Source organism: Zonotrichia leucophrys, chromosome 3 (genome assembly GCF_028769735.1).
Source record: "Zonotrichia leucophrys gambelii isolate GWCS_2022_RI chromosome 3, RI_Zleu_2.0, whole genome shotgun sequence".
Taxonomy (NCBI): Eukaryota; Metazoa; Chordata; class Aves; order Passeriformes; family Passerellidae; genus Zonotrichia; species Zonotrichia leucophrys.
In genome coordinates this window covers 56,394,007-56,412,726 of record NC_088172.1, presented here as the reverse complement: position 1 = coordinate 56,412,726, position 18,720 = coordinate 56,394,007, and positions in this window count along the sequence as shown.

Sequence of the window (18,720 nt, the reverse complement as noted above, 5' to 3'; positions counted from 1 at the left end):
GAAAGTAACTGAAGGCAGTGCCAAGGATCAGACTTCCAGGTACTGCTGGAAAACCACTGCGGGGTGCTCGGGTCTGTTCCCTCTGACCCCACACGCTGCACCTCACCCGAGCTGCTACAGCCCGCATGCCTGTGCATTCCACTGCATCCTCACCTTCATCTGCACCTCATCCCTCTCTCATCTATCCTCATCCTCATCCACATCCCTCTCCTTCATCCGCATCCGTCCTTCATCCCATCCTTCATCCGATCCGCATCTGTATCCTTCATCCCACAGCTCACATCCTTCATCCCGCATCCCGCATCCCTCATCCCTCATCTCTCATCCTTCATCCCTCATCCCGCATCCTTCATCCCGCATCCCTCATCCTGCATCCCTCATCAGGCATCCCTCATCCCGCATTCTTCATCCTGCATCCTTCATCCCACATCCCACATCCTTCATCCTGCATCCCGCAGCCCACATCCCTCATCCCGCATCCCCCATCCTGCATCCCTCATCTCGCATCCTTCATCCCTCATCCCGCATCCCGCGTCCCGGATCCCTCATCCTGCACCGCCCCCTGGCGGCCGCACCCGGAGCCGGTTGGGCTCTTTGGAATGCCAGCCCGGCTCTGGGGGCCGCTGCCCAGCCCGGGCTGCATCCCGGTTCTCTCTCCCGAGCAACATCTGTATGGAAACAAAAGCATGTGTTTACAAGGAAACGCTGATCCGCTTCCCTTTCCTGACCGAAGGCAGAGGGAGTGAGGCCATTGCAGTGTCGCCACTAAAATATTCATGTTCTGTTAAACACTGAAGATGTATAAAAACCAGAATATCCCTCTAAATCTGCTCAGAAACACCACTCTGTATATGCTTTGTTCTCCTGCAGTGGGGGAAAAATTCTTTCCATCCAATCCCCAGAAAATCCCCAGCAAAAGAGAAACTGCTAAGGGCTGTCTTCAAGGAAATGCTTCCAGTTGCTGTTGTCTTTATTAAAAGAAGTAAAGAAAGAAACACAAAAAGGCCTCTCCAGCTCCTGGGAGAATGATCAGCTATTAAAACCACATACCCATGTAGCTCCCAAAAGAAGTCTTTCATAATTGCAAGCAAAACCCACAGCTGAAGCAAGCTCTTATTGCTTTTCCCCAGTCAGACTGCATGTGACTGCTTAAAGCTGACTCCTGAGTGCTGTTTTATGGCTGAGGCTACAGAGGAGTTTGGTGAGTGTACTAACTAACTCTGCATCCCACTAGTTTCTGGAATCCCCCACACTCTCTTTCCTGCATGCTGAATGGGAAAGTTAAGGATGCAAGAATTAAGTCCTTAAAAATTGCATGGCAAAGGAGAGGCATCCAGCTAGCCAAGAGGCAAGTTCTAAGAATACTGCGAGATATGAGGGAGCTCTGTCCGCAATGCTATTCCTGAATAGAGCTCTCTGACTGCAGTCATTATTTCCTAGAAAGGCCTGCTGCTGCTTCCGAAATGCTGGACAAGGCCATGCAGAGCTGTCTGGTTTGAGGGATGCTCTCTGCACGCAGCAGTGCCTTACAGCAGCACCCAGCCAGCAAAGCTGTTCTGGTACTGAGTGCACATGAGCAAGAATAATACAACTGTTAAGTTCCTTAGATGGAAATTGTCAAGGTGGCAAACATAGAGCTTCACAGATGCAGGATCCATCTTCCACTGGATGATTGGCCTATTACCACCAGCATATGCCTGAATTACAACAGTAAAACACAATATAATCTGACTAGCAGTATGTAATTTTCTAGATGAAACCCTTCCATTTCAGAGCTCTGATGAGAAGGGTGAAGTTCTCACTTTCAGTGGTTGCTTGTCACCTTCCCAAGTCCCCATGTCACTGGCACCAAGGCTGCAGGGTCTCAGCAGCCATGGCACCTTTACAACTGCCCAGCTCAGATCACCAGAGAAACTGGGAGGCCATCACAGCCTCTCCTTTTTGCCACCTTCCCCAGGTGACATGGGCCAGGAATCATTTTGAGGCGGCACCAGGCTCTCCGTTTCTACACTGAGAATACAACTTCCACCTTACTCAGAAACAATAGCAATGGCTGCCAGGACTGAATTCATGAGGTTTATGTGGTATGCCCACGATGGGAAGTAGTGATACAAATCTATCTTTCTCCTTTCCCACCGACATTCATGCACCTCACTCCCTGAGCCCTCATTCCAGGCCCTGACTTGTTCAAATGTAAGTTCATGCATCCTTACTCCTGCAGGCCAACCTCTCTGAAACCATTTTCCTGGCACAGACCCAGCCCAGTGGGGGCTCACAGGGATCCACACACACTGCCACTCCACAGCAGGCTTCCTTCATCACAACCAGCTCCAGAGCTGCTCCCTAGGTGGACCTGGAGAAATGAGCTGAGAGAAGCATCATGGAAGTCAGCACAGACTGTGAAATAACTTCACTCACCAGCAAGACTCATTCAGGACTGGGGAGGAAGGCAAATTCCAGAAAGGGACCTTCTTGTAGCCAGAGCAACTCAGCAAGCAGCAGATATGTTGGATCAAGCTGGGGAGCAGCATGCAAGTAGGTAAGGACAGAGAGGTCAACTTACCCCTGTCCTTCAGGGCTTTCCAGGCTTCAGGAAGGCACCTGCACAGGCAATATGTCACCACTGTGCTCAACACAGAGCAGGTGAGAAAGAGCCCAGAAGGCTGCCAGCCAGTACACAGGCTGCCTTCTCCCTGGTCACTGTTGGATGCTCCACCTTCTGAAGCAGCTGCAGTAGAGATGAAGAGCTCACCAGGTGCTGGGGACTAATGAAAGGCTTAGAGCTCTTTCCTGCAGCTAGGATGGGCCAAATTCTTGCCCTTGTCTGAGAATTTCACTGCCTTGGGAGGATGAGTGGATGCAGAGTGCTGAGATCCCTGAGGCTGCTCAAAGCAGTGTGCCTGCACCTCTGCCTCTGGAGATGCACCAGCGAGTGCATGCATGCACAGTGCTGCTTTCTTCAAGGCCCCAAGGAATTCCCTGACATAAGTGCCAGAGACTGAGGTGAGACACAGTCAAAAGTAGATCCTGGATTCTCTGGAGACACAGGTCACTGCCCAAGGGAGAACCAGCCGAGAGGGTCAAGCTGCCTGGGGAGGCCCAGAGCAAGCAGCAATGTGTGCACACGTGTGTGTGTCTGTGTGTGTGTGTGGGCCTGGCCCAGCCCATCTCCAGCCCATCTCTCTCCTTCCCAACACTTTCTAAAATGTTTCTAAATTTGCCTCTGGAATTGCACATATACAGGACCCAAGTAACCCAGCCCAGGGGCCTCACCCCAGACTCTCTCCAGTCTCCTCACCCCAGGACATCTCTGTGAGGAGAAAGATCTTCAGTGAATACCTAGGTGTGGAATAGGTACACTAGCTCCTTTCCCACCTGGCAGCCCTCAGCACACCCACACTCCCCTCACCACCTGCCTGCAGTGCAGCTCTGCCACGAGCCTTTGGGAGAGCCAGGAGCAGACTGCAGGGTGGCCTTGGTCAGCTTGCTGTGCTTGGGTGCTCCAGACTCATCTCCCAGAGCTTTGTAGAGTCTGTGCTAGTTATGGTTCGTAAGGAGGAGATGGCCATGGTGTGGCACAATACCACATGCAGCAGCATCTCTTCCCCCAGTAATCCTCACACCAGTGACATCTTCCATCCCCACAGCCTGTCCACATTTGTCAGTGATGCCTCCCAGGTGCTGGAATGACAGCCAGACAGAGAGACTGGTAACAGCCTGCTCCTGGAACACATCTCAGCCTGTTGAGCAGCAGGTCCTCTTGGTGGTCCATCGGTTTCTCTGGCAGCTGTGGTGATGGTTGCTAGCAGTGCAGCAGAAAATGTGACTCAAAGAACTTGCACAGGGTTTTTCCAGAGGTGGAGACTTCATCATCTGGCAAGGGCTCAGGCTCAAGTCAGTTTTCCAGACAGGCTGGGAGTTATCAGGAAATTTCTCCATAACAAAAGCTTTCTGCAGTGATACAGTTTACTAATTGCTCTTTGCTCCAACAGTAGTTGGGTGCCTACAGAGTCATGGTATAGGGTATTATATGCCTATAAATGTTATTACAACAAAAGGCCCTGTTTTCCAACCTTCCAGTTTCTGGCTATCTCTTTATTTATTTTTTTTTTCTTTTTTTTCTTTTTTTTTTTTTTTAATATTTCTTGTATAATGTAATACCTATGAATCACTCAGGTGATTGCTGGTTCCTCTGATAAACCATCTGGGGGCACTTTGATGTTTGCAGTGCAGTAATGTGACAATCCACACTTCCTTTTGCCAATGTTTCCTCTTAGTGAAATTTCATCCTGTACACGCACACACACACACACACACACACACATTCAGCCTGTTAATACAGGGTAAATACAAGGTACTCACCAGTCACAGAACCTGAGAGCACAGCTTGTACAATGAGAGGAAGGAGCTTTGTTTTTCCCACCACACAGGCAGCATTAGCATTCCCGGGCCTTGTGATGTCCATGAAGGTGTTCCAAATGTCATTCCTTACCAGAGATAGCAGATGGACAGAGGGATGACTCAGGCTGCCTCTGGAAACCAAGGTACTCTCAGAGGAGGTCAGAGAGGGTGAGGCAGCCTCGCGGGGTGCAGGGTTGGTTGCTGTGAGACAGGCTCAATTATGTGTGGGATTTTGGGATGCACTGGGAAAGGAGTAAGATGACAAGGTCACTTTCTTCACATGAGTACATGAAAACACGGAATGGCCTTTGAGAGAAGTGGGTTTTTTTCCCAGTATGGGATATATCCCACTTGTCATGGTCTGTCTTGGGACAGGGACAAGGAGTACCTCCTTCTGCCTCTCTGGACTGCAGAAATGTTGTGCCAGCTTCCTCAGCAGAGGCACTTCCCAGTGCCAAAGGGACCCTGAAGCTCATCACCAATTCCTGATAAGAGAGGACGGGTTAACACCACAATATTTGAAAGTGATGCACAGGCCGCATGGATGAACTCCAAACTCACTGCCTCTTTCTCCTGTTGCTGCACCCTTACCACAGGGATGCATCCCTGTGCTGTCCCCTCTCCTGCAGCAGCAGTGCTGAGTGCTGGCATGACAGGGCACAGCCTGTCACACAGGGCAGAGCATGTCACACAGCACATGTCACACAGGACAGGGCATGTCACACAGGGCAGCCCATGTCACACAGGGCAGCCATGTCACACAGGGCAGCACATGTCACAGAAGGCAGCACAGGTCACACAGGGCAGCCCATGTCACACAGGGCAGCCATGTCACACAGGGCAGAGCATGTCACACAGGGCAGTGCATGTCATACAGGGCAGAGCACATGTCACACACAGCAGACCATGTCACACAGAGCAGTGCATGTCACTCAGGGCAGCCCATGTCACACAGGGCAGAGCATGTCACACAGGGCAGGGCATGTCACACAGGGAGAGCATGTCACACAGGGCAGCACATGTCACAGAAGGCAGCACATGTCACACAGGGCAGCCCATGTCACACAGGGCAGGACATGTCACACAGGGCAGAGCATGTCACACAGGACAGCCATGTCACACAGGGCAGCCATGTCACACAGGGCAGTGCATGTCACACAGGGCAGTTCATGTCACACAGGGCATGTCACACAGGGCAGTTCATGTCACACAGGACAGCAGGACAGTGCTCAGCAGAGGTGGCAGAAGCTGTGTCCTGTGGTGGCTCCTGTGGGCCCTGCAAGCTCCATCTCACAGAGTTACAGATTCCTAGAATAGTTTGGGTTGGAAGGGACCTTTTTATAAGGTCATCTAGTTCCAGCCCCCCTCTGTGGGCAAGGACATCTTCAACTAGAGCAGGCTGCTCAGGACTCCATCCAGCCTGACCCTGAGCACTTCCAGGGATGGGGCATGCATCACCTCTCTGGGCAACCTGAACATTCTCATTGTAAAAAAACTTATTTCCAATGTGTATTCTAAATCAGCCCTCTTCTGGTTTAAAACCACTACCCTTCATCCTATGGCAACAGGGAGTTTCCCTGGCATGGATCAGAAAAAGCAAGAGGTGAATGGTTACACAACATTTATCACTAAAAAGAGTGTGTGGGACAAAAAGATTGTGTTTTAAATCATCTGAACCTCTGGTAGATTGCTGCTCTGCCTTGTTTGGCTGAGGGATTTGTGATTTAGCTGGCCCAGCCCTCCCAGCCCATGGGGAGTACTTCTAGGGCACCAGGTTCCTCCACCCCACTCTCACCAGCCACTGGAGGGAAGCCACGGGCTATGCTTATAGAGAAGTTCTGGTGAATCTGAATTTTCTGCCCTTTTTTTTTCCTCCAAACCCCTGAACCCTGACAAGGTTTAGTATTTTGTAGGGGCCTTCTGAGCCAAGTTCTGACTGGTGTGTCTTTTATTCCAGGGCACAGAAGTTCACTGCCTCAGAAACCACATTTCTCTCTCAGTTCTCCATTAGGCTAATTAATACCACATTACTAGATTTCTAGATTTAATTACAACTATTCATGAGTATAGTTAGAGCCAGCAAGAAGAGGCCACAACTTGTTTTGGTTGGATTTTTGTTAGGCAAACAGGGATGAGTTTGCTGTCACGGGAATTAAATACATTTGAGGAAGGATGGGGGGAAGTTGAAGGGTTAGGAAAACAGTTGCTTTTTAGAATCATAGAACAGTTTGGGTTGGAAGGGACCTTTAGAGGCCTCTAGTCTAACCCCACTGCAGTGAGCAGGGACATCTTTGACTGGGTCAGGTTGCTCAGAGTCTCATCCAGTCAGACCTTGCATGTTTCCAGCGTTGGGGCACACACTGCATCCCTGGGCAACATGTTGCAGTGTTTTAACAACCTCATTGTAAAAAACTTAGTCCTTACATGTAACCTATTTCGACCTCTTTTAGTTTAAAAACATGACTTGTCCTATTGCAACAGCCCTGCTAAAAAGGATGCAATTTTACTGAGAACTGAAGTATGTGCTTTAGTCCATCCCTATTCAGGCCCACATACAGAAAAGCAATTAGGCACTTAATTAACTTCAAGCACATGGGCTGTTAAGCATGTGTCTAAGTGGTTTGTTGAAAAGGGATAGCATTAAAAGCACGCTTAAAATTAACTATATACGCTCAGCTAATTTCCTTGCCAGCTAAGCACACTTTCTAATCATAATGGACCAAATTCAGCAATGACAAATGACATCATTCAGAATTACAGCAAGGTCAAACTTGGTCTGTGGATTTCTGTCCTTTGAGATAAGTAGGAATTAAGCTTGAAGCAAATAGGAGGAAATCAGACAGGTACTGTGAAGTGCCACTGCTGCACACTGAAATGGTGTCATGGGTAGGCTATGTACAGGTATTTATGAGAGCAGAATGTATCTTTCTTATCTCATTAACATTCTCAATATATTTAAATTTTTTTGTTCTTTGGGACAGAGGGGATAAGTCCAAATGGGAATGTTTCTGTTCACTGGAAAAAAAAAAAGACTACTTAAATTTTATAATTTTTGTGTTTAGAAGAGCTTGCATTTCAAAGCAAAATTGCTCAAAATTAGAAAGAAGAAAATAGTTTTAATCATTTTCTAAGAAAAAATATTAAAGAAAATAAAAGAACTTTCATCAAGCTTGTAATATCCCTCCAAGTTTTTCTGAGGGATGTTGATTTTTTTAATGAAATGGGTATTCCATTTAAAAAAAAAGGTCAGTCATTTTCCTTAAGTCCTATTTTTCACTTCTGCTAATTAATAACCAGAAAAGAAAAAAAAAATAAGTGCACTGGAACACACTGTCCCTTTTGCTTTCTCATCCTAATTTGGGCATTGCAACCCCCAGAAGAGTTTTGACAAGAAAAAAAAAATCCCAATCCACAAATCAAAATCAGGTCAGTTGAGGCAGAGGATCCTATGTATTTTCTAAAATTACGCAGATACCTCCAGGCGCTAATGAAAAATGATCTTAGTTCCTGGAAACACACACCGAGTGTTCGCATGGGCACGGCACCCGGAGTGCCACGGACTGGGCCCCCAGCTCACCCCTGGGAAAGCCTGTCCCCTTCCTGTCCTGAGCAGGGGAGCGCACAGGGATGGGGCTGTGGAGCCCTTGGCTGTGAAAGCCAACGATCCCATCCCGCTGCAGAGCTGGGGCTCAGGGCTGCCACAAGCCCCCTGCCACGCCAGGACGAGACTCAGTGCCAGGACGGTGTGTCCTGGAAGGAAAAGGCAGCAACAGTGGGCACCTTCTTGCTCTCAACTGGTGACAGGCTCTGACCCGCCAGACATCTCTCTATGGAGGCACTGTGGGGTCAGGGGGCTCCGTGTTTATTCCTGCCTGCTCACCTGACATCCCCAAACAAGGAGAAGGAGGTAGCCCTGTGGCCAGCAGGTGCTCAGCATGAAGGTGGCATCAGGGCCTGCAGGGCTGCAGGGGAAACCGAGAGAAGATCAAGAATGGGACACTAAATGCATGGAAAGCCCACTCAGAATCTCTGCTGGTCAGGGTGACCCCCAGATGCGTTAGAAAGTCTCTTTTCCTAGCCAGCAGTCAAAGAAGGAGCTAGAACTCTTCTATTCTCGTTCTCAAGGTTGTTTATTGTTTCTTATCTATAAAATTCTTTCTCTGACCTGCCGAGGTCTGTCTGGCACGTCAGGTTGAAGTACACTGCTTGTTCTTGGGGCAGTGTTATCTTTTTATACAAAAAACTACATGTACACTATTTACAATAACTTCTCAGCTTCACTATTTACAATAACTTCTACTTATCACCTATGTTAGACAGTGAGTTTCTACTCTAAACTAATCTAAAAATGCCAACATCACAGCAGAAGACGGAGGCCAAGAAGAAGAAGAAGGAGAAAGACTGGACACGCCCAGATTCTTGTATCTTGCCTCTTGAACCCCCATTCTAAAAACCCCAAAAATCAATTTTTTCACCTTGTGATAAATTCACTATCTACTTAAACTCTTTTTGACTTGTAATTCTTTGTATAAAGGTTGGTAATTGTTTTTTCTAAGGGCTAAATCAAAGGCACAGGGGTCTGGGGCTCTGGGCCAAGGTCACTGAGCTCCTTGGCAGGGTCTCAAGTCCTCCAGGGCAGTCAGAGGAATTTCCTGACAGCCCACCTGGTTCAGGGAGCAACCAAAATGAAAACTGCTCAGTAATGTTTGACATTTTGTATTTTTTCCTTCCACCTCCACAGCACACACAGAATTGTCTCAGATCACTACAAGACCTCTTAGGTCTGTGGTGAGCATCACTTCAAAAAGATTGGCCCTCCTTGATTACGGCCAGTCATATGACTTTCAGCTCTGACAAACAGCTTTGACTAAAATAATAATTTCTGCTGGCAGTTTGCAGTCAGAAGCTACCACTGGTGTCAGAGCTATCTACACCCCTTCTCTGGAGCAAACACCTCTTCAGCTCCTCAGCATGGAGTTTTAACCTCTGCCTAGCTTGATATTCCTGTGCATTTTTAGCAAATGAAAAAAATGGATGTACTTTTTTAGACTATGAAAACCTATATGCTGATATACTCATTCTCCTAACTTGAAAGAAACTTCACACTTTACCCCTATAGACAGGCACAGGTGTCTGTTTTAATAAATCCCCTCACTGTAATAACACAGGTATTACAACTCATCACGTCTACAGATCTAGGAAAATTATTTCCCAAATCTAATGAGATTTGGGCATAGACTTCTGTAGCTTTTTATTAATACACTGCTGATGTTGTTATCAAATATAACTTGTGATATTACTAAACATAACCTCAGTTCTCAAAACAAACCATGGCTATGGGAGAAGACTACTCTGCTCATACCTGAGACCATGGCTAGCAGCAAACTCAGTGCCCAAGGCTCAGCTGCCCTACCACTGCCTGCAGGGGGAATGGGAAGCCAGGACCTGAGCCCAACCACTGCTTCCTGACCCCGCTCTCAGGAACAGGGACAGGCTGGCACTGATCTGCCCAGAGCTGCAAATCCCTCTCTGCTGCCACTTCACACAAACACCATCCATGGGCATAGGAGGTTGGAAGCACTAGACAGTGGCATTGGTCCTCATTGTTGCTGTCATTATTTGGGGCACAAAACATAAACATTAATGGGAAGGGATAACATATTGCCCCTGTTGGTTTTCAAAGGGAGGAGGAGGCTGTTTTCAAAACATGGGGTTTCATGCCCATGTAGTCCCAGTTAGATACACTTGGGATCCCCTGCACTTGCCCAACAACATCTGCAAAGCTGGGTAATTCCAGTGCTCCTGAGACACGTGGTAATAATACCTTGGCTCAGTCTAAGAAAATTTCCAGGCCGGTTGAACATTTCCAACAAAGTTTTGTGGAAAGCACAAGTTCCAAGACTGACTGAACAAACATCATTCTAGTCCAAAAATCACTCAAAAGTATGTTTACTTTTAATAATTAGTAACATGGAAAGCTTTTTCTTCTCTGATGGTAACCAAAGAAGTCAGAAAACAAATGAGATGTAATCATAGCTCTGGACAGTACAAGGACAAGGTCATTATGACGCCTTCCATTTCCTCTCAGAATTCACTGGGAAATTCTTAGGATCATTCCCTTGCCTGAAAAGTACCACATTTCTGGTGGCACAAAAAATGGAAGTTGCATTGTGGTAGGAGAAACTGTTTGTGGTTTATTTAATACAATAGTGGTCATGTCTGTGGCTGGAGTACCAGGCAAATTAGAGTCAAAAGCAATTTTACATATTTTTGAGAGTGGATCTCAGACATGCTCACACACACACAAAAAGACACATATATATGTTGCTTCCTGAATTTATTTTGTCTACAAGGCAGAGGCTGTCAAGAGTTTTTGACTTACATGGAAATATAATCAGCATATCAGAACATATTTATGTTTAGACTATCAAGATGGATTTATAACCAGAACATGTTTATAAAATATTCTTTTCAAGGGAAAGTGGTTCTTGACAGGTCCTTAAAACTTTTTTGCAAACATTTGCTTGTCTCATGAATTTTCCCATTATCATTCTTCAAATGATGATAATGGGAAAATTCACGAGACAAGCAAATGCCTTTTCCTCCTTAGGTGGTGAGATTTACTACAAAATCTCAACAATGTGAGGAAAATCCTGACCATCTCTAAAAGAAGTGCTGAAACAGAGGCTGTGTTTTCATCTTCTTGTAAAGCTGGCTAAAAGCTCTCAGTATTAGATAGTACTACAGATATCTGCAGCTCAAGCTGAAAGGACTGGCACAAGGATATAGGACAAAGGCTTTTTTTTCCTTTTTGAAAGAGTTTTGGGAGCAAAGAAGAAAAGAGCATTCTCCCTTTTTAGTTTTTTTTTTTTTTTTCTATACAAGGAACAAGACAAAACATTCAGTTTCTTGGTCTGTTTCTTACAAGAAAGAGAAAATATGCAACTTATGTTAATGTATCCACCTGCAGCTCATGGAATCTGTGATTACAAGGATCTGCTGTGCTGAGTCTTCAAAGAATTTGCTTGATTCTCCATCACAGTAGTACTATACTGAATTACTACAAAATTAAGATGTATGCAGTTTTTCACCAAACCAAACATAATCATTCTGCTTTTAAATTTTACCTCTTTTAACATTCATGAAGAAGTTTGGGAACCTTATCAGATGTGAGACTTTAAAGACCTCTTTAAATATACCTGATTCTTAGTTTGGGGATGTTCAGAGGGCTGTATCATAAGCAGAAGGACTTTACCAGTTCACATGAGGTTATTCATCCCCTGGTCCTTTCTGTCAGCGTGACAGACCACACAGAGAATGTCCCTGGTGGCTCACACTGAGTCTTGTGGGTGGTTAAATGCGTGGGAGTTTTGCTCTTTTGTTCTGAAGTATCTCCAGGAGAAATCACCCTCAAATTCATGCTGCTATTTTTGTGTGACTCGTTTGCAGCAGAAAGAGGAGTTTACCGTGTACTTTTGTGCTCTACTGTAGACATAAAAGGAAGCATCAAACTTCCACTACTTATTGCCAAACTCAATAGAGATATCAAAGGGGAAGTCCAAGATGGTTTTTTTCCCTCCCTTCAAAATAGCAAATGGCCTTTAGAGACAGCCAGTGATTTACCCAAGGCTGAAAGCACAATCTCTCCCCAGTGGGCTCACAGCGCACTCACAAAAACTGATGTGATTTTGTATTGGTGCTCTGCAGTGCCAGGTGATTTGCCTTTGGAGTCTCCTGGCTCCTGCTTTCTGGAGGCTCAGACTTTATGAAACACATGGGCCTTTCTATCCCTTTTCCAGATTTGAGTCTACCAAAAAAAAAAAAAAAAAGTCATAGTGTTTGCTCTCCTATAAAGCAGAGTGTTTTTAATGAAAATATTATGCCAAGACCTGTTTATGCAACTGTCTTGGAGCTATATGATAGGAACAAATAGCTATTCTGGTATCCTGAAACCTCATCAGCTCTAAGCAGATTCATTTGTACCATCCCAAGTCAGGACCAGTGATGTTAACTCTCTTGGCACACACAGAGATGCATGGGAGCAGAGTTACTCATGGGTCTGTGCCTGTGCCAGGCTGAAATGGGTGAAAAAACTTCCGGGGAGCACAGCAAGGTAACACAAAACTCCAAATGCCCATGAAATTATATTATCTATGACCACAGGGCAACCACAGCCATGGGAGATAAGAACCATTCCTAGGGCTATGACTGTTCACTCTGATGGTTAAAAAAGAAAACGGAGGAAATTGTTATACCCTTGGGGAAAGGCAGAATGAATCTGGGTAGCCAACATGTTGGCACTGAAACCCTTTTGACTCTGACAAGCAAAGCCAAGGAACCAGTGCCTGCTAGGCGTGCAGGTATAAATGTGTATTTACTGCTCTGTTGACTCAGTTCCCATCTGGTTTATGAGCTTTTATCACCTGGTACAGTAGCTTAAGCAGCAGAGCACAGACATCAGTGTGTGGGGAAAGAAAGAGGGAGGATAGAGGTAATGCCTTAAACCAACACAGCTGGGAGTGAGTCAGAGACCTATGCCCTTGACAGTCATCCCCCTTTGCATGACAGAGAATGGACTCTGGGTTTAATGCTGTCACTTCTGATGGCCAAAATGCCTTTTGTTTTTTTACAATCAAGGATATTTTCTCTATGTCCCATGCAGCCAAAAGGTCAGGTGTGGTGAGAGAGCTTATGAAGCTGCCCTTGCATCCTCCACGACTGTGGTCGAATATACTCACCTTTGAGTCTGCTCTGCTTCATTATAGGGACCATATCTGTAAGAAAATCATTTTGCTTTGGTAATGCATTCTGTTAACAGGATTGTGGGGGAGAACCATAAAACATTTTCTTTCCCTTTGATATTTGTGACTGTGAAGCACCTCAGCTACAGGCAGTAAAATAATAACAGCAGTGTTGAGTACGTGGCAAACAAACAGCAAACTCGAGGTTTCTCACCACAAGCTATGTAGCCTTGAAAACTCAGCCAGACACCGTTGGCCAGCACCTGCACACTTGCTTTGTTGTTGTTGTTGTTGTTGGTACAGACCAAGTCAGTCAAACTTGCAGAGAGCTGGTTTGCAACTGGACCAGGGCTTCAGACACTTGAGCAAAGAAACCCTCTCGGGTTACGGCAATCAGGCGTCTCTCCTCAGATGTGTTCAAAGCCCTGAGAGCCCTGGACTTTCCCTGCAAATTCCTCTGGAATGTTAATAGTCTACAGATCCCCCACCAGGTGCCAGCAAGGTTTCTTGAGGCTGCTGAAGGGGAAGTCCTCATGACATACTCCAACTAAATAAAAATAGTAGTAATAATAATAATGATGATGATGATGATGATGATGGTGTTTGGCTGGTGTATTTTTGCCTCAGGAGAAGATGTGTGTTTGGGAAGAGGCAGCAGTTGGCACCAGAAAATGTTATTCAGAACAGGTCAACTCAAAATAAGATTTGCTGGATATTGTTAAGGTGTCTGCTCAGAGGTCTGGCTGACGATGTACTTACAAAGCAGAGGAATGTTTCCTTTATCTCCAAGTGGAAATGTTGAAGCAGATGTTTTAAATAAAGATCCTGGCACTGCAGATATGAGCCTGTTGAAATACACATCTGTATGCACTCTGGAGATATTAAAGAAGTTGAAAGCAGTAACTGTGGCTGCTTTTTGACCCATGGACAGTCAAGGGCATTCTGAACCTCTGGGCTCTGGGCTCAGTTCTGCCACTGCCTGCCCAGATAACCTTGACCAAGTTGTTTCATCTCTTATGCTTCCATTTCCCCAGGCACAACTCAAGGTGTCTGCCACAGCCTCCTTCACAAAGCAGGCTGTGGGAAAAGCTGTGCATGAAACCCACCAGGGCTGTCAGGCCCAGAGAAGAATATGTGACCATGGACATTGCTTCTGAGAGATGGGACAGCACACTGGAGGGGACAGGTAGCAGGAACAGGGCTTACAGAGGGGGTCCTTGCCAGCTTGGGTATTTGTATCAATGTAAGGGTGACAGGAGTGCTGCTTGAAAGGTGCATTGGTTGGTGCTCAAATATTCCTTGGATTTTTTTTTTTTTTTATGTAGGCCAAGGAGTTCTTTATTGCAAAACAAAAAAGTAACAAGATAAGCAGCCATGAAGGGACATGGCAGGGAACATATGGGAAGCCATGATGGGCCTTGAAAAAACTTTCTATTTTTGAAGTTGCTTAATATAGTCCTGAAAAAAAAGGCCTTCATTCTTATGAAATATCTCCTTGCCCTTCTTAAAAATATTCTAATTTTATGGGCATCAGAGCAGGCTGATCTTTTGGCAACTCACAACAGCATTTCATTTCCAGAATTAAATATCTCAGATAGAGATCAGATCAGATATCATCAGGTCTCAGATATATCCAATTCCTGGGAATATAGGGTCACTGCCAAGGTTGGAGCCTGTTCCTAAGCAAAGCTCTTTCTGCATATGCTCCAAAAACATTTGCTTTCCTAAAACATATTCTACTGAAACAAAGATTTCTAGTCAACAAGAGAGTGATATTTTTAGACACTTAGAATCATGATTTCAGGAGCCAAAGGGGGGAAAATTATATCAGTATTCAAGAAATCCATCCAAGAGATGTATCAGTTATTTAACAGATAAGTACATGCAAAAAGATCAAAGCCTCCTTCTGGGCTGAATAACCATGATTCACACAGCTGAGAGGTGCAAAGAAATTACTCCATCTAGCTAGCTACCAGTTTTAAGGAGAAAGCAAGCATTTTTTCACACTTATTTTAAGGCGTTCCTTTTGCTCCACCAGTGTTTAAAGCATAACCCTGTAGCAATCAAACGGCAGGTGAAGCAGGAAGAGGAACAGCAAGTTCTTGACAGAAGAAATAAGTCATCGTTCCCTCCCACCGGCAGAAAGGGAAGTCAAGCACAGCTGGAATGGCACACAGCACCGGGGGAAATCACCTCATTGTTTTCACCTCCTCCTTCTCCACATCCCACTGTGGCAGGCCTGCGGGCACCGAGGCTGCAGACAGGGAGGCAGAAAATACCCGTGCGGGCTTTCCAGCTTGTTTTGACGCGTCGAATATTTGGAAAAGCAAAGTGAGGTGTCTGTGTTCCTTCTGTGTCCAAAAGCAAAATTCTCTGGTCTTTCCAAGCTGCCCCAAAAGCTGGGAGTTCTCATTCCCTGTAAACCTGTGTGGCTGAAGGATTTCCTGACGCAGGGAAAGTCAGCAGCAGCAGCAGCTACCAAGGTATGATGGCCACTTATCACACTCATTACCCAGCTCCTTCCTGTAAAAAAGCCTAGCTAAACAAGCCTGACCCAGAAAAATGGGCCACTCTGCCTTCCAGCACGTCAGAACCAGACAGGGAATTCCAAAGAGGTTGCCATATATTGGCTACTTCTGCCAGTAAATCCATTGCTCATTCACAGAAAGAACTGGGGGTCTCCCCTCCCTTCTCCCTAGAGCCTGCTTTCCAGCTACACCATGTCCTTTGGAAGCTTCTTGGAGCACCTCTCATCCTCACTACTTCATGTCAGCTCTCCATTCCTCCTTGCCTTCTTCCTTAATTGACCTTTAGAATCTCCTCCTCTATCCCCTGGGAGTCCTTTCCCTCCTCTCTGCCCGCTCCCTGCTCCCTCCCAGCCCTGCTGACTCCAGGCACTGCACCTTCCTCCCTCCCCTCTCTGCCCCCCTCACCACAGAGCAGGGAGGATAAACAGGACTGTGCTTTGGGTACTGTTGTGTTGGACAGCAGCCATGAATGGCTTTTGCTCCCCTGAGTAGCAGAGAAAAGTTTGAGGCCCTGATAAACAAATATTAGGGCTCCCATGGGCTCTTCAGACACCCCTTGCTGCAAAATTAATGTCCTTCTACAAGAGAAGGGTCCCACTCAGCACCAAAGGTCCTAATTCAGCCAGGCATCCCCATGGCCTGGCCAAGTGTCAGGAGCACCCTGCAGCAGGTGGCCCTAGCACACATGAACCTGAGCCTGAGGTGCCTTGGCCTCCTCAGGGCATAAATAAAGGTGTTTATTTGATGTTTATTTCACCCTCAATCAGACATGCTCTGCACTGCTCACCTGCTCCCACCTTATGCTACAAACAACACAGAGGATTGCTGATGTCATTGACTTTCCTAAGTGGCACAGCAGCCCTAAGATGGCAGCTGACCTCCTTATAGTCAGAGGAGAAGCTCTAAGTCCCATTTTTTCCCACTAAGCTGGCAGGCATTAGGCAGCCTGTTATCAGGCTGCCTAATCCAGCTGGATAACATCAGACAACATCAGCCCTGCACCATACATCACTGGGGTATCTCCACACATGCTCTGTATGACCAGTGGAGAAAGGGAACAGAAAACATCTCCCTTGCTTTCCTTCACCCTTCATCTGTATTTCTTTATTGCAGACCACAGGCCCCAGGGCTGTCTTTCCCTTCATTGCACCTGTTCATGCCCCATTGGTGGTACACAAGTATGGCCAGGTGCCTTCATGGTGACATCACCAACCTTGAGGGCCAGTGGTTCTCTGATATTGTGTGGCTCTGGGGTGAGAGATAGGAGCAAAAGCCATCACTGTCCCACCAGCTCACACCCCTAACCCAGGAGGGCTGATGCCAGAGACATGCATGGGCTCTGTGTGTCCTCAGAAAGGGACCTGCAGACCTGTGCCCGTGCACCTGCCAAGCTGCACAGGGCTGCCACTGCCTTGAGGGGAGCAGGATCTGCTCCTGGGTGTGGAAACCAGAGAGGAGAATGCAATCTGGGGTGCAGATTTTGGAAGGAAAAAGATGCAGTATGCAAGATCTCTGCTGGGAGGAAGATGCTTCTTGGATGTAGGAGCAGAGCAAAACCATGAGGTAGTGTGGGAAGATGTCCACAGAAGATCTACGCTTCCTGACATGTGGAAACCCAGGGCCCTGGGAATATTTATCTGTCTGCTCTAGGGTGCCCTGACCCCCAGGGGAGCACTGACTTTGACCCTCATTCATGGAGAAAGTTTCCTGGACTTCAAGACTAGACTAGAAGACTTCAAGATAGACTAGAATCCACAAAAGTGTGAAATAGATTATAGGGAGTAGTGTAGGTGTATCACTTGGTGAGAAATTTAGGTTTTGGGATTTTTAGTATGTTGTGGATGGAAGAAAGATGGAGGGCTCAGGATGTTGTTCTGGGTTTCTTCTTCATGGGTTTGGGTGGCATTTTGTAACTGGGCAGAAAAGCCTGCATTGCGGGCTCTTTGGGATCAGGTATTGGGTTAAAAGGGAAAATTAATTAATCCAGTATTTAATTGGATAGTTTAGTCTTAAAAAACCTTGTAACAAGAGATTTGTTAGCCATTTTGTGCCTTCTAATGAAAAGCTGCCAAACTCACAGTAGTGAGACTGTTTTACTGATGAGAAATAATAAACCCTTGAGTCCAAACATGAATTACTGTCTCAAGTGCCTTCAATCCAGACCCAGAGAAACCAGCAACTGGTGTCCCCACACTGATACTGCTCATAAGACTTTCAGCTTCCAGGCCCAATTTGTTCATGCCCAAGTGGCTGCTTTGGGATGAGTTTTCCTTAGGAACATGAAGGAGCCTGCAGCCAAAACCCTTTGCAAGAGTGAGATTACTGTTTAGCCCATAATTTTGGCAGACATTTAACTTTGGCAAAATGCAGCATCCCAACATGCTGGAGCAGGGCTTACTCATTAGCAAATGGCTTTCAGACAGAATAATTTGGAATAATCTGCCCAAATTTGGTCAAAATATAGAAGCTTTTGGAGAAATTTCAGTTTGCACATCCTCAGGAAGAACCTCACTGGATCTTCCCCAGGGACAGTTTGCACTGAGCATATCTAGAACCAGGACTTCAGAAAGATTTGTGCTAAAGGCTGATGCAGAGCACTGTCAGGTTTAAGCTGAGACAGTAATGGTGCTAACATACACGGGGAGCCCTGGCTACTCCTAAACCCAGGAAATATAGAGAAGGCAGATGCCTACATAAGTGCAGATGGACCAGGCACCAAAATAGGCAGGGAAATGGGTGGTATGGGTAGGGATAAAAGTCTGGGAGTCAGTCAGAGGATATCAGACTGGGATTACATACAACGTGTGTTGCTCGTCATATGCCAGAGGCTAAAACAGTATTAATAATGGTGTTGTAGTCTCTTCACATAACCATTAAGTGCATCTGTGTCTGCCTTTCCTTCCCATTTTAGCTTCTATTCCACATTCCCTCCTTCTCCTGTCATCTCCTCTCCTCCTTTCCTAATTCCCTTCCCTTGGTCTTTGACCACTGCCAGCTCTCTGCCTTTCTCAATATTTCATCAATATTTTGCTGTAATCTCACAGCTGTTT